Here is a 15,442-nt window from a genome sequence, read left to right as displayed (position 1 = left end):
AAAAAGAGATCGACACATGGTTTCCAAGAAAGTTTCCACTAAGCATCCTAATTAATTTGCACCTGCTTCGAATATTATTTAAGACATTAAAAATCATCCAAGCCTAGACGTGAAGGAAAGTTGAAAGATCAATATACGCGATATCTGTATCCTCGTTTCCCACATGGACAACCATTATTCAATTGAAATGCTGGAACTGCGTTTCTCAGATCATTAACTTGAAATGAACGAACCAAGTCCCCTGTTTGAGTGATTGTTAAATTGATATATGCCACCTACGAAGTCCTTTCTCACATTGTTTCAGGTATTATTATAGTAACATTAATGACCTAAGATCTTTCTCACTTTACTAATATAGATGAATCCCACTAAGGTAAGTACTCTTTCTCATTTTCATAAACAGGACAAAATGATAATAGTTGAGATTGAGTTGATGCTGATGCTGATAGTAGTGTGAATTCATATCTATAAAGCTCTGTCCTCCTCATCAATCTTCCCCTGGAAGTTTTGATTTTCCTTGGATACGAGAGACATTGGCATTCCTGAAAGCTGTAAAAGCTGATGAATGCAAACATGGCCCCGTTTTCAAGACCTCCCTGATGGGCCGCCCGACAGCTGTCCTCACTGGCCAAGATGGCAACCGCTTTCTCCTCAACAATGACAACAACACTGTCATTATAAACAGCGAGCCCACCACTTTCATGAGAATGTTTGGCGATAAAAACATCACCGAGTTGTGTGGAGAGGATAAGAAACGCTATCATGACGTTCATGTAGCCTTAAGCTTTGCAGAAATGTGTCGCCAGAATGGAGTCGGTTGTTGTTGAGGACTTTGAAGAGAATTGGGAAGGAAGAGAAAGTTTGTTTGCTTAGGCAATTCACTTTCAGCGTTGCCTCTGATCTTCTATTCGGTTTGAAGGACCCAAAGAAGAAGGAGATCCTTAACGCCGAATCTATTACTCTCCTGATGTCAATTTGTTCTCTTCCTCTCAATTTCCCGGGAACCACTTTTAACAAGGGATTCAGAGCTCGTGCTCGTGTTGTCAAGAGACTATCTTCCTTGTTGAGTTTGAGGAGGAGGGACCAAGATCTAGTGTCATGGTTCATAACTATGAAGGATGATAGTAATAACTCTTACTGATCAGGAGATCATCGACAACTTGATCGTGATCATGCTTGGAGGTCATGACACTATTGCTGTTCTTTTAACTCAGCTTGTTAGCATGTTGTATGTCAACCCCATGTCTGCAAAAACGTACTCCCAAGGTATTTTCTTCTTACTGATTACAAATTATAGTTATTAAAATGAGTTTAATTACTTATTTTTCTAAGCTTAATTTACATGACATTTAAAGATGACATTTAAAGACTACAGATTAAATGATTTAAGCTAGTATAATACCATGAACTATTTCAGTTTGATTTCGTTTTTCTGTGTTTGTTAGAAATTAGGAATGCGATTTAGGAAAGGTATAAAGTTGTAAAAGTTTATAAGACAGTTTTTTTTAATTGTTGACTCTGGTGTTTTGTATTTTGAACGACCTTTGGTTATTTTGCTTTTTCTTTCTGATCTGTAATAGGTTGGTGATTACAATGTATAGAGCGATCCGAGCGGAAAAGCAGCCAAATGAACCGCTGGCATGGGATTAGGAAAATGGAATACACAGAGAAGGTGGTTTATGAAACTTTACGTATGGTACCCCAAGTTGTTGGTGGATTTAGGGTGACAGTTAAGGACATCCAATATAAGGGATATACTATTCCTAAAGGGTGGCAGGTATGCCAATTATCCACCTTTTCACCCTCTTTTAATTAGTCAGCTAATTAGTGTTACATGTCTACTCCATTTGTTTATATTGATCATAGAAAACATTATGCTTTGGTGATTTTCTTATATATTTGTTTATTTCTTATATGATATTGGCTTATATAATTAAACAATAATTTTGACAATTCTTTAATTGTGCAGTTGTTTTGGGAGACTACTACAACTCATTATGCTGGACAATATTTTAAAGAACCAAAAAGATTTGATCCAACACATTTTGATAAAAGAACTCCATCTTATACATTTATACCATTTGGAGGAGGGGCTAGACTTTGTGTCGGATATGATTTTGCAAAACTACAAGCAAAGATTTTTGTACATCATTCTCTATCCAAATACAATTGGTCTATGATAAATCCAAATGAGAAAATGATTTGTGAACCCCTTCCAGTTCCAAAAGAAGGATTACCCATAAAGCTTCAAGCTAGGGGAGATTAATCATGTTATCAAAGCTATTATGGTTTCTTTAGAAAATTATTTCTAGTAGCATAACTGTGAAAAACTTATCTTTTGATATCACTATGCAACTTCAAATAAATTGTGTGAACTACAATTATGTATATATCTTCGCAAACAATAGTTTAGTTAAGATATTGTTGAATCAATGAATGAGTTTATGCTCAAACCATTTTCTTCCAAAATGACTCAGAAATAAAGATTTTGTGGTTAGTTATATTATCTTTATTTAATTTTGTTTTTTAAGTTATGTATTTTTTTTTTGGCAAATTAAAATAATAGTATTATGATCTGAATTTTTTATTTTAATAACTATAATGATTTTTCATGATATTTAACATTTAATTTAATATGATTTGATTTTATCTCACATTTTAGATATAACATGGTTGTATATTAATAACAATATAAATCATTGCTAGCATAATAGTTGATTAGTTGTGGAAAAGTATGTTGTCTTCTGTGGTCTTCCCACGTTTCTTCTATTATTGTAATTTTAGTTAAAAAGTCTTACAAGCTTCTAGAAAATTACTTTTGTCTCAATTTATATGTAAAAAATAATTATTATTTTGAATTTATGTCTTAAACTTTAAAAATAAATCATATCTAAGTTAAAAAAAAATCTCATGTTGAATAGAAAGTTGTATCCATTATAGTGTATATAGCCTATTTTTTCATGAATTTTTTAAGTCAACGATAAAACTTTATAGTTATATTAAAAGAAACTTTATTTTGATCTTTCTCTGGGGCAATTGTGAGTGCATGGAGCGATCACCATGCCATAAAAACAAGACAATAAAAACACCCATTTATAGATTTGACAAGTAATCTTTATGAAAGCATCTACATTCTGAATGTGAGTATAAAATCATGTCAAATCCTCCCTTCATTTCCTTCTTGTATTGTTTCCTTTTACAAGTTTCTAATTGTCTTCCATCCTTCCAATATCCTTATGTGACAACAAAGCATTATCCAAGGCCTCCTCTTCTTAAGAATGTGAAATACCTACTAAAACCAAGCCTTCATTACATATATTTCAAACAATAGAATCACTCTCCATCCCTAGATTTTTCAACTTACTTAATATTGGGACTCTATTCTCATTATCATCATTAATCAAAGGTTTAGGCTCAACACAGGTCATCTTATCCTTCGCCATATTTGTCATATGATCTTGATTTTCTCATGTACTCCTTCTATCATCTTGTAAATTGGATGTATCCAAGTCTAAAACCTATCTAGAAATAATATTAATAGTATCTAAGTCCTCATTCGATACCTCAACATCTCCTTTCTCCATGTTGCATAATTTAAAAGAAGCATCTCTACACCTAGTAGTATGTGTGTCAAATTTGTTCATGTCAAAAATTCTAACTCTGTGCTTAGTTTGAGAATATTGACTACACGTAAAAGGAAGGCCTTCATAGTCTATAGGTTAAGTCCACTCACTACTACCAAAATTCAATAATTTTTTTATACTAAGATATTTTGTAACATTCATCTCAACAATAATACAAGAAAATATAGAGTGGAAAAGTTTTGAGAACCTTCAATCACACTCAAAAATGTTCTATAAAAGTTTCCAATATCTTAAAAATATGAACGAAATGAAAACTAGACAAGAAGATTTGGAAGTCTTACCCAAACAGGGTGTTGGTCAAATAAATGGTATTGACAAATGAGTGTCAACACACTTAACCATTTTCATCATACATGCCAAGTACACAATAGATGTCGAGCTAGAATTTCAATAGGTGTCAAGTCATAGTTAGTGCCTAGCAGAATATAGTATAACATATACCAAGCAATATAGGAATTGTTCATGTGCTGAGTAAAAAAATCACAAATGATGAGCAACTCATAACAACATATGCTGAGTGATACAAGATACAATAGGTGTCATGAAAACCAAGAAACGTAGTAGATGTCAAGCAATCCAAAAATAGTATGTGCTGAGCATCAGTAATACTTCATGTGCCGAGCAACGCAGGATCAACATAAGAGTTTTTACTTGCACAAACTAAGATGTAAACCATTTTTGGAGCTAACTTAGAGAAATTTTGAAGGAGAAAGAGGATAAGGACGAGTAATCTATATTCCCTATGAAATTTACATGCAACCAATTAGAAAAATGGTGAAGGCATGCAACCAATGAGAAAAATGAAAAATATGAGCAGGAATTTGAGATTCAATTTAGATCATAGATCCGTACCTAACCCTAAGTCTTCACATTCTTTATAAGAAGGATGAATGCACCATTGTATGTATGATAGAAAAGTTGCATAAGGGAGATTATAGTGAAATCTTAGTATGAAATCAAAAGTCTTAGTGAAAGGGATAGCATTTATATCCAGTTGACCATAGCAGAATAGGGGACATATTTAGAGATCAGATCAAGCAAGGATCAAAAGAGAAAGAGCATATCTGAACCCAGCAATTTGAGGTTGCATTCAATCAGGTCAAAAGTTCTAATACTCTCTCACAATTGTATTAGAAGTTTAAATCCTATGGTGATAAGTTAGCTTAATAGCTAGATAGGAAAGTCTTTCAAGAAGGACAAGAAAATCCTATGTATTATGTAGGTTTTACAACCTTCATGTAAATCCTTTAACAGGGTGACACTTCTTGTAAAGTGTTTGTAAATCCTTTCAATAGGTCACTATTAACATAGTGTAAAGCCTTTAACAAGGTAGGCCTTTAACAGGGCAAACCATCAAAAGTGGTTGAATTCATTGCTATAGTAATTTTGTGGGTGTCATCCCCACCCCAATTTTACCTTCTTATTCTTGGAGGGTTTCTGGGTCACCAAAATCTCTTGTGTTATGTGTTGATGCATGCTCTCATTTTATGTTTTTTTACTTGCATGCATGTTAATTTTAGTTATATGTTATTATGAGTTTGAAAGGATAAAATTGGTACATCTAATCCCCCCCCCCCTCTCAGAAGTACTCTTCCCATTTGAATATTCCAACAATTGGTATCAGAGCTCTAGTTCTCATAAGGAGAAGCCTAACAACTTGGATAAAAAGGTTAGAAGATGGAAGTATTCAAACTTGGGAAGATCATTGACAATCAGGTAATTGATTTGCAACTAGCTCTACACAAAGTAGATGAGGCCAGGGAGGAACTAAGAAAATATTTGAAAAGAAGAAAGGAGATAGCCATAGCTAAAAATGACATACATTATAAGGAGATTGATACCACATACATATTTGCCAATGGAGATTTCAAGGAATTTGATGTAGCAATAGTAGAATTAATGGAGAAAAGCATAGCACAAGCTAAAAAAAATAGATTACTCAAGCTTGAACAAGAATCACAAGCCACAATGCTTTGTGAATTAACTAAGCAAAAGAAAAGAGATATTGAAAACAAGTTCATGGTAGAAGATGAAAAAAGAAATATCATCAATAGACTGGAAGAGAAGACAATTGAATTTGAAAAGATTTCAAATATGCAGCTAGACACCTTGAGCCAAATGATGAATGCTCATCATGAGCAAAACATGAAGGACATTGAGATCTCCACCTTGAAGAAGAAAATGAACAATTGCAAAATGAATTGAAGAGAGAAAAGGAAATAGTAGAAAGATAAAAAAAACCCAATGAGGCCATCAAATATTTTGAGCAATTGTTGAAATCACCAAGGGCTAGTAATGATACTTTAGGACTTGGCTACATCAGCACTGAACAAGGAGAATCATCTATGACTGCAAAAGAAAGAATAAACAAAGGTGAGAACACTAAACCCACTTGTCATTGCTGTGGTAAAAAGGGACATACCTCTAATATGTGCAGAAGCAAGAATAGTCATTAGCATGTTAAGCCCACAAATGCAAGTTTTTGTCACAAGTGTAAAAACCAAGGACATCAAGCACATGAATGTAGAACCAAGATTGTAAGGACACTAAGATTTGAAGGTCATTGCTATAATTGTAAAAAATATGGATATAGAGCTTTTGAGTGTAGATCAAAGCTTATGTGGACACCTAATCAACTTGCCAGAAGAACCAATCATACACATCACTACAATTGGGATTACAACACCAAGTATAGCTGTCACTATTGCCAAGAGTATGGACACATTCCTAAAAATTGTATAAGAACACATTTTAAGGGAAATTACAGCAGATGGTTAAATCAAACTACTTGTTTTAGATGCTTAAAGACTAGTCATATCAGTAGGAACTGTCCAACAAAAGTTAAAGCACCCAAGATTAAAGTTAATAAGGGCAAAGGAAAAGTTAATGAGGAACACATTAGGGAAGATATGAAGAAGACATGGTAGAAGAAAGTTATATGAAGCACGTCAAATGGAGAGATCACTTCACCCAGGAGTTCAAGTGATCACACCTCATCAAATTAAGCACTAGCAAGGCACATAGGGCTAATAAATATAAAGATGTATCATACATCAGCCTAAAAAGAACATAGGAATGTTGCAAAGAAGAAATCTGAATAAGTTAAGATGCAAGAATAAAAGTTGGAAGATGATGTCGAGCTATCTTTGGTTGCCATGTAAAACTCCAATACAGGCCGAGTTAAACAGTCTAGTGGATGCTGAGTAAAGAGATAATAGTAGTTGTCGAGTGAGTGAAAAATAGTTGATGCCAAGATGGAAAATCCTTTGGAAGCTGAGTGTACAACTGTAAAGCATGAAAGTAATAAATGCTAGGTTTCAAGTCTAATAAAAGTGAAAATCATTCATTTTCATGGCATTCAAACAAAGAGCAAAAATTAGAAGAGCTAAGAGGTGATCAAGAAGCTACATTACAGTCACTCACATCAAATACAACAAATATTTAGCATGAACTCATCAATCTAAAGGTATTTATTAAGTATCAAGCTATGCAGAGTTTCAATTTTTAATACATTTTAAAGCCCTAGTTTGGTAATATGGCCTCTATCTCAAGGAACCCTAAGGCTAAGGAAGATCATGAGATTCAAGAAGTTAGCAATGAAGTTAAACAGCTTGAATTCAAACCAATCCCTGAAGTAGCCTATAAAAATGACTCGGCTAGCACACTATCTATAATTCCACCCAAAGTCATCATGGTTCAAGACGTAAGGAAATGCTACAATTGTAAAATCGGTGCCATAGGTGACCTAGAAATCTTCAATTCATATGATAAGTTATGTGAGAATAAGATATTGAAGGACAATTTTTCAATCATTGAGAAGAAGGGTTTAACTAAAATCCTAGTTTTTCCCATAGTGTTTAAAATAGAATGGATTCGCATTGTTCTGAGCTGAATTCATGATGGATGTATGTAGCTAGAGTCAGGATTGGTCAAGATTACTAAGATGATTGTGCATAGGGTTACTGGTCTTCCAACCCTAGATCGACCAAAAACATTGAGAAGTGACAGAAAGGAGGTAATTGAGAAGAACACAGGCGCAAAATGGAACAATAGGGGAATGACTATTGATACTTTGAATGACCCCCTACTTGACTTTGCTGTGATGATAATTTCATATAAATTTTATCAATCCAGCAGACTAAATAGCATTCCCTATATAGTTGTTGATGTGGCATACAAGTTGGTACAGAAAGATCACACCTACAATCTAGCTGAATTCATGTTGCAACAAATCAATGAGAACTTGGGAGCCATAAGGAGATCAAAAGGTGCATAGTGTAAATTTGGCTTGGTTCTCATGTGCATATTCTTTTATGTGATGGAAGAATTCCCTTCATTCAAGAAGGTAAACTAGAATTCTAACAAGATAGCAGTCACTCAAATTAATTAGTTCATTGATCAAATGGGAGACAATTTTGAAGCCTAGATGACTAGCTATTTTGAAGACTTTAAGAATTCTATGAAACAAAGGATGAGGATACCAATCTCACTAGTTGAGAAACATGTCAATGACGTATGTTTCTTGGTTGATATTGACTTCACATACATTCAAGCTACAATACCAAGGGTAAGATGGCTAAGACCATTAGGATATGAACTGGATATTGATGAAGCCTTAACAACAATCACAACATTGTTAGTAAAATAAATTGATAAAGCAACTCCTGACTTTGGAACTTATGGTGTTGTTAAGTCCAAAATTGAGATAGAACTAAAAACTACTTCAGTTATTAAGAAGAAGTATAAAATGGTGAGGAAAATAAAGAAGGCATTTGGAGTAAATATTGAAGCTGAAGTAGAAGAAGTGGAAGAAGAAGAAGAAGAGAAAGGGCAAGAAGAAGAAAAAGAGGAAGGTGTCGAGGAAGAACAAGCTGAGGAAGCACCTAAACTTGCCGAGTAAAAGAAGAGAAAGGCAAAAATAAAGCCTGCAACTCAGTCAAAGCCCAAGAAGGTAACAAAATTAGCCCCAACCAAGCTACCTCCAACTAAGCCAATAGAAACAAGGGTCACAACAAGAGCATCAACTCGAAAGGCCAAAGAGGCGGTAAAAGAAAGGAAGAAAGCTACTACAAAGCCAGTAGAAGAGCCCAAGAAAAGAAGAAGATATGTGACTCAACTACACATAGACGATGAAAGGATAGAATCTGAAGATATAAGTCAATTTAAAGTGGTAAGTCATCCACCAAAGTCTTCTATTGATAAATTATGTGCTAAGATTAGGAATGGAGACTTAAATGATCTGAAGAATGTAAATTTTAATAAACTCACAAAAGATGAGCAAAATAAAACAGAGATATCTATCTATAATATGATGGCAGAATATAAACATATACCTCTTGAACTAGATAGTTCATTACCAAAGGAATTATACAAGATTGTAGAGGAAAAATGGCATTTTCTGTCTGCAAATTGAGAAAGAAATAAGGGAGTCTACCTTAGCAAGGATGTTGCCTAGTTTGACTAAAAGTCAAATAACAAATGCAGTCAAAAGGCACAATAGTAAATTTACTCCCAAATACAAGGCATTCAGTATTCTACAAAATAAAATTGAAGAGGTTGTGAGAAAAACTATAAAAGTGTGGAAAATTATCTACAATAAAATTAATGATGTATTTGATGAAGAATACAAGGTAGAAGCAAGTGCCAAAACAAAGGAAATAAAAGAAGAAAGAAGAAAGAAGGTAGAAGAGAAGAAAGTGGAGGAAGAAAAGAAGAATGAAGAAGAAAAGGAGGAGGAAATAAGTAAAGAGGAAGAAAAGGGGATAGGTGAGCAACAAGAATAGAATGTGCAAGACACACAATTGCCACCTCCCAACCCTCCTTACTCAACTACTACACCTGTAGAGATAGTCATCATAAAGGATGTTATTGACAAATTAGCTCAAAACATCAACCCACTCGCTACAGAGGATCTCTCAAAGATCCTTCACCAATCTACTCTACAGGCACAATTATGCATAAATCCTATATTGGTGAGTGTAGATGAAATACAAAGAGCAGTAGCAGCACCACAAAGATAGAAGGTGAAGCCAAAGGTATAGCCTTTTACATACACTAAAGCTAAAGTTTTTATGTTGCCACCACCACCTCCACCAAGTGTAACTATCGATAATGTTCAGATGCTGAGTACAGAGGAGAAGAAATTAGATGAGAAAGATGATGCAGCAAAAGAAAACGAGCAAGCTGCCATTCAAACATTGGTAGAATTACCAAAGACTCGCACTTCTACTCAGACTCTTTAGGAGCCAAGAACTAAAGCTATTCCATTGCAATTTTCCATGCCAGGCTCAAGTTCAACAAGAGTGACCAGGGTACTTCACTATGGAGACCCTGAACTAGATCAAGAAATTGAGATACCCTCCTATGATTCCAAAATTATCACAATGGCACAAATGATTGAAATAAAAAATGCATTAGATAGAAGGATGAGGCAAGAAATTCTAAGAAAAGAGTTTAAACAAAAGCAAGCACTTCATGATATCAAGGACATCTTCATGGATGCCTTCAGCTTGTAGTCACTAGATGAAGGAAAACCAATAATTGAGCAACTATCAGACATAGTTGATCAGGTGAGAAATGAGGACTAGGAAACCAATGTTAAACTAATGGAATGGTTAGAAAGAAAGTTTCAAGGTAAGGTTAATGAGAAGATATCAAGTGGCATTGCACTTGAACAGGTAGAGTTGGCCAAGACAATTGATAAGGCCAAAATTGTTCTTGAAAATATTTTTTCATTATACAGGAAGTTGTGTGATTTTTCAAATTTCACACAAGAAACTAATCAATGAATAATGAGCTTGGAAAGGAACTTGAAAATATCTAGTATGCAATTACCTAGAGATCCAACTCAAAGTGAGAAGCATTTTACACAGATGCTTCACACACAAAGGGAGTTAGCTATGCTAATAGTAGAGGATAAATTGATGTAGATCCAGTCCTCTATAACTCCTCATTTAGAAGTTCTCCACAAGGAACAAGTTTATAATGAGACCGTATTAAAGAAAGATCCCAATCTTTCTACTCTTGATGGACTTGTACACCTTGCTGCAAAGACTATTGTCCAACACAAATCATTGGACATTGCTTTGGAGAATTGGGATGTAGCTCTAAAAATGATAATGGAGGTAAATAGAATTTTTTTGGCTAAATATGGTATTACTCCATAGAACCCTTTGACATTAGTGTTAAAAAAGGGGGATAATGAACAAAGGGGGAGATATATTATAGGGGGAGTAATTTTTTTTAAAAAGAGGAGATATGTAATTACCAAATTTTGACAAATTTTGATCATTCATTCATTTTTAAAATAAAGTGGAATGATTGTATATAGCCAAAGAGGGGGGAGACAAATAATAAAGAAGTGAAGGAGATATGTAAAATTTTGGTATTCATATCGAATACAAGCACATCACATAGATCAGATAAAACATTCAGGCTCAAAATGCAGAAATAGGTCAAAGGACAGATAGGATTAGGCATATTGGTACAAAATTTAAAAATTCAAAGGCATAATCAACTCAGGGGAAGCTATAAGGTATATTGCCACTCAAGATTTTTGAAATTTTGCATGTAAATTGATTAAGTAAAGAGTGTACTCAATAAGGTTAAGATCATCAATGCTTAGTTAAGCATTTTTGACACCCATGTCAAAGCGAGAGATTGTTTGTCAAATAAATGGTATTGACAAATGAGTGTCAACACACTTAACCACTTTCATCATACATGTCGAGTACACAATAGATGCCAAGCCAAAATTTCAATAGGTGTCGAGTCATAGTTAGTGTCAAGTAGATTATAGTACAACATATGTCAAGCAATATAGGAATTGTTCATGTGTTGAGTAACATATTTGTTTAGATGTCGAGCAACTCAAAACAACATATGCTGAGTGATACAAGATATAATAGGTGCCAAGAAAAATAGGAAACATAGCAGATGCTGAGGAATCTAGAAATAGTATGCACTGAGCACAATAATACTTCATGTGCTGAACAACACAGGATCAACATCAGAATTTGTACTTGCACAAACTAAGATGTAAACTATTTTTTGAGCTGACTTAGAGAAATTTTGAAGGTGAAAGAGGATAAGGATGATTCATTTGTATTCCTTATGAAATCTACATGCAACCAATCAGAACAATGGTGAAGGCATGCAACCAATGAGAAAAATTCAAAATATGAGTGGAAATCTGAGATTCAATTTTGATCGTAGATCCATACCTAACCCTAAGTCTTCACATTCTTTATGAGGATAAATGTACCATTGTATGTATGGAAGAAAAGTTGCATAAGGGGAGATTATAGTGAAATCTTAGTATGAAATGAAAAGACTTAGTGAAAGGGATAGCATTTATATCTAGTTGACCATAGGAGAATAGGGGACATATTCAGAGATCAAATTAAGAAAGGATCAAAAGATAAAGAGAAGATCAAGCACCTGAACCCAACAATTTGAGATTGCATTCAATTAGGTCAAAAGTTCTAATACTCTCTCACAATTGTATCAAAAGTTGAAATCCTATGGTGATAGGTTAGCTTAATAGCTAGATAGGAAATTCTTTTGAGAAGGACAAGAAAATCCTATGTATTAGGTTGGTTTAAAAACCTTCATGTAAATCCTTTAATAGGGAGACACTTCTTGTAAAATGTTTGTAAATCCTTTCAATAGGTCACTATTGACATAGTGTAAAGCCTTTAACAGGGCAGGCCTTTAAGAGGGAAAACCATCAGAAGTGGTTGAATTTATTGATGCAGTAATTTTGTGGGTGTCATCCCCACCCCAATTTTACCTTCTTATTCCTAGAGGGTTTCTGGGTCACCAAAATCTCTTGGGTTATGTGTTGATGCATGCTCTCATTTTATGTTTGTTTACTTGCATTCATGTTAATTTTAGTTTTATGTTATTATGAGTTTGAAAGGATACAATTGGTACTTTTGATTTACCCCCAACCACTCCCCCTCCCCCCCCTCTCCCCCCTTCCCTACACCCTCAAAAGTGCTCTTCCCATTTGAATATTCTAACAAGGGGGATCTTGTTGAAGGATTAAAAAGATAGGTTAAAAGAAAAAAACTATTATTCTAGAAAGAGTGTATGGTTTCCTTCCAACGCAAAAGTGATTCATAAAATATTTTCTTCTTGTCCTTCTCATTGTCAAAGTCACTCTAAAAAAACTTCTAGATCTAGGAAAAATATGAATATTGTCATCTGGAATAGGTCCTCACATATCTAAAATCTACCTATAAAGCTCATGAACAAAAGGGAAAAAATTGCAAAATATTCTAATCAACCCTAACTTGATAATCATTTTAATATTTTTTTCAACCTCCACCTTGATTTTTCATTAATATCTCAATATTTTCTACAAGTTACACAAAATATTTTTAGCTCAAAGCTCTACCATTGGAAACACTCACACCTAGTCAAAATTTACCTTTCCCATACTAGAATCAACACAAATTCATAGATCTATTATTGGCTCTATTCCAAAATATACAAAATTTTAATCTTCTTATTGCTTGAAAATCCTTGGGATTTAGAGAATCCATTGTGTTCCTTAGAGAACTCTCCCAACTTGAAACCGTTGAAATCATTATATTGAAACTCACTCTTCATATAATAATTTTCATGTTCAGACCTAGAGGAGAGCACTAAAAATTTGTTAGAAATAACTTTTGAATAACACAAAGGCTCATTACATAGTACTTTCCCATTTACAACCTCATCCAATATAGCTCCCAAGAATACACCACAATGGAGAAAGTGGCATAAACCATTAGTATAGGGATATTACTTGCCAAACTGATGGAGAAAAGGACTCTCCTACATAGAAGTATGTGGAACAACCCTTTGTTTCCTAGATGAAACCCTAATTGTAGAGATGCGAGTAAATGAGGAGCACCCTATTATTTTTACTGTCCATTTTTTATGGGCCCTAGTTTAATAGTAATTTTTGATAGTTAAATTGGGAATCATACCTATAGAGTGTTTGGTTATTGGTTGATAAGTATTCTTATTATCACATGTCAACTTATTTTTCATCCAATTTCTTTACACCTTAAAATTATACATATCCTATAATTACTTCTACACCTAAATTTTTCTAATTGACTATTTGTCTTCCTCCTTATACTATGTTGATAATACATGTAGGTTACACATATATTACTATTCGGAGTTTATGGAACATGTGTAAATGACACCATGATAATAATTTGCATATAAATGGATTGAATAGCTAAATTATTATAGGTTATATGATTATTTCACTTATGTAGATTGACACTTCAATTATTTTCATTATTAGGAACTATAGGTATATACATAACCTATCATATCTAGAGTTTAAAGCATTATAATCAACATTAAGGAAAAGTTTACAATAGGAGAAAGTAGGTAATAACTTGAGATATGTCCAAGGTTTTAGGAAATATACATAAAGGTGTTGATTTTGACTGCTGAGGTTTAGAATATTAGGATGATAAAAAAATTCTCTTTTTTATTTGTTTGTGTTAGGGTTATGGTTTTACCCCTTTTTGCATGATTTGGTCATTCTAGAGTGGTTTTTCGTATTTTTAGTGTGGGTTTCCTTACTCTCTCATGTGCATGTGGTTTTCTAGGTTCACATTGTGGAGCTTAATATTTTTTATGGCGTTTTGCACTTTTTGTGGTTGCGAGTAGCTGTAAGGATTTTTGGTCTCTGCACCTATTTGGGCTCCTATAATTCTTATGCTTGGTGGTCTTGATAATTATAGATTCAACACCTTTGTGGTTTTATTTTATATTTTCTTAATTTTTTGGGTGCTACATCCACAATTCTCATTCTTAATATGAAGGATTTAAGAAATACAAATCCACAAAACTAGAAGAACATCTGCATGCAAGAACTTGTCATAGACAAGAGAAAGCAAAGAAGAGGCAAGGTTTTTCTTTGAAAATATGATAAATATATTATCAAAATAAAAATATGAAAGATAATTACACAAGATCAATCCTTATAGAAGGAGATCAAAAACCTAAAAGGGAAACTCGAAGAGGTAAATGACATTTGATAATTATTAATTAATTATTAAATGGAAATGCAAGGTGTACAAAGTGAAATCTTAAGAAGGAAGAATAGGTAATGTAATAAATGAAATTAAATTAAGCTTTTTCTCTAACACCCCCTCCTCCCTTAAGATGAGAAATAATGTAGAAAAATTAAGGAAACTACAATGCAATGTTGAAAGCAAACTTGGGTCCCAACAACAAGACCTAATGAGGTACCCAATCACAACCAAGTCTCTATGAAACAGAGAAATAGAGAAAACCCAGTGGGAAAAACCCTACTCCAAAAAGAGATACAAAAGGATGCACAAATGAAATATCTCAAGAGACTCTCTCTCAAGACAATAAGTACAATAAAATCACCTATGATAGAAGCTTGAGACTCCATAGCCCTAGCCACACCCACCCACCCACACCCTTCACAAAGTAAGAAATAAAAAATAAAATGGTAGAACTCGTGTGTCAATGAACATACCAATGTGGCTCCAATATAAAAGAAACAAAGGTAGTGGACAAGGAAAGTAAAACCGTTGAATGTAAGGTGAAACTAGAATTCCTAGTTGATGCTCAAAGGAGAATTCACGAAAGTCCTAAAATGAAATCTCAAATGAAGGTGGGATAAAAGGTGTATTGAATCTGTCATCTGCTAGGAGATGTATGTCCTTTGCTAGGAGATGTATGTCCTTTGATATATCCTAAACAACTGCAATAGGTGGCTCGATGACTAGAGCCACAATGGTAGGCAATGTTAA

At 33.9% G+C, this 15,442-nt stretch overlaps 1 pseudogene; it reads left to right on the top strand.

The window, feature by feature from the left end:
- The first annotated feature begins 358 nt into the window (after positions 1-358).
- Positions 359-2,266, top strand: LOC149554985 (cytochrome P450 716B1-like; annotated as a pseudogene).
- The last annotated feature ends 13,176 nt before the right edge of the window (positions 2,267-15,442 follow it).

Source organism: Cupressus sempervirens, chromosome 5, assembly GCF_028749045.1.
Source record: "Cupressus sempervirens isolate cs-2001-9-10 chromosome 5, ASM2874904v1, whole genome shotgun sequence".
Taxonomy (NCBI): Eukaryota; Viridiplantae; Streptophyta; class Pinopsida; order Cupressales; family Cupressaceae; genus Cupressus; species Cupressus sempervirens.
Note: the sequence above shows the minus strand (reverse complement) of the source record. Positions and strands in the feature narration are given on the sequence as shown.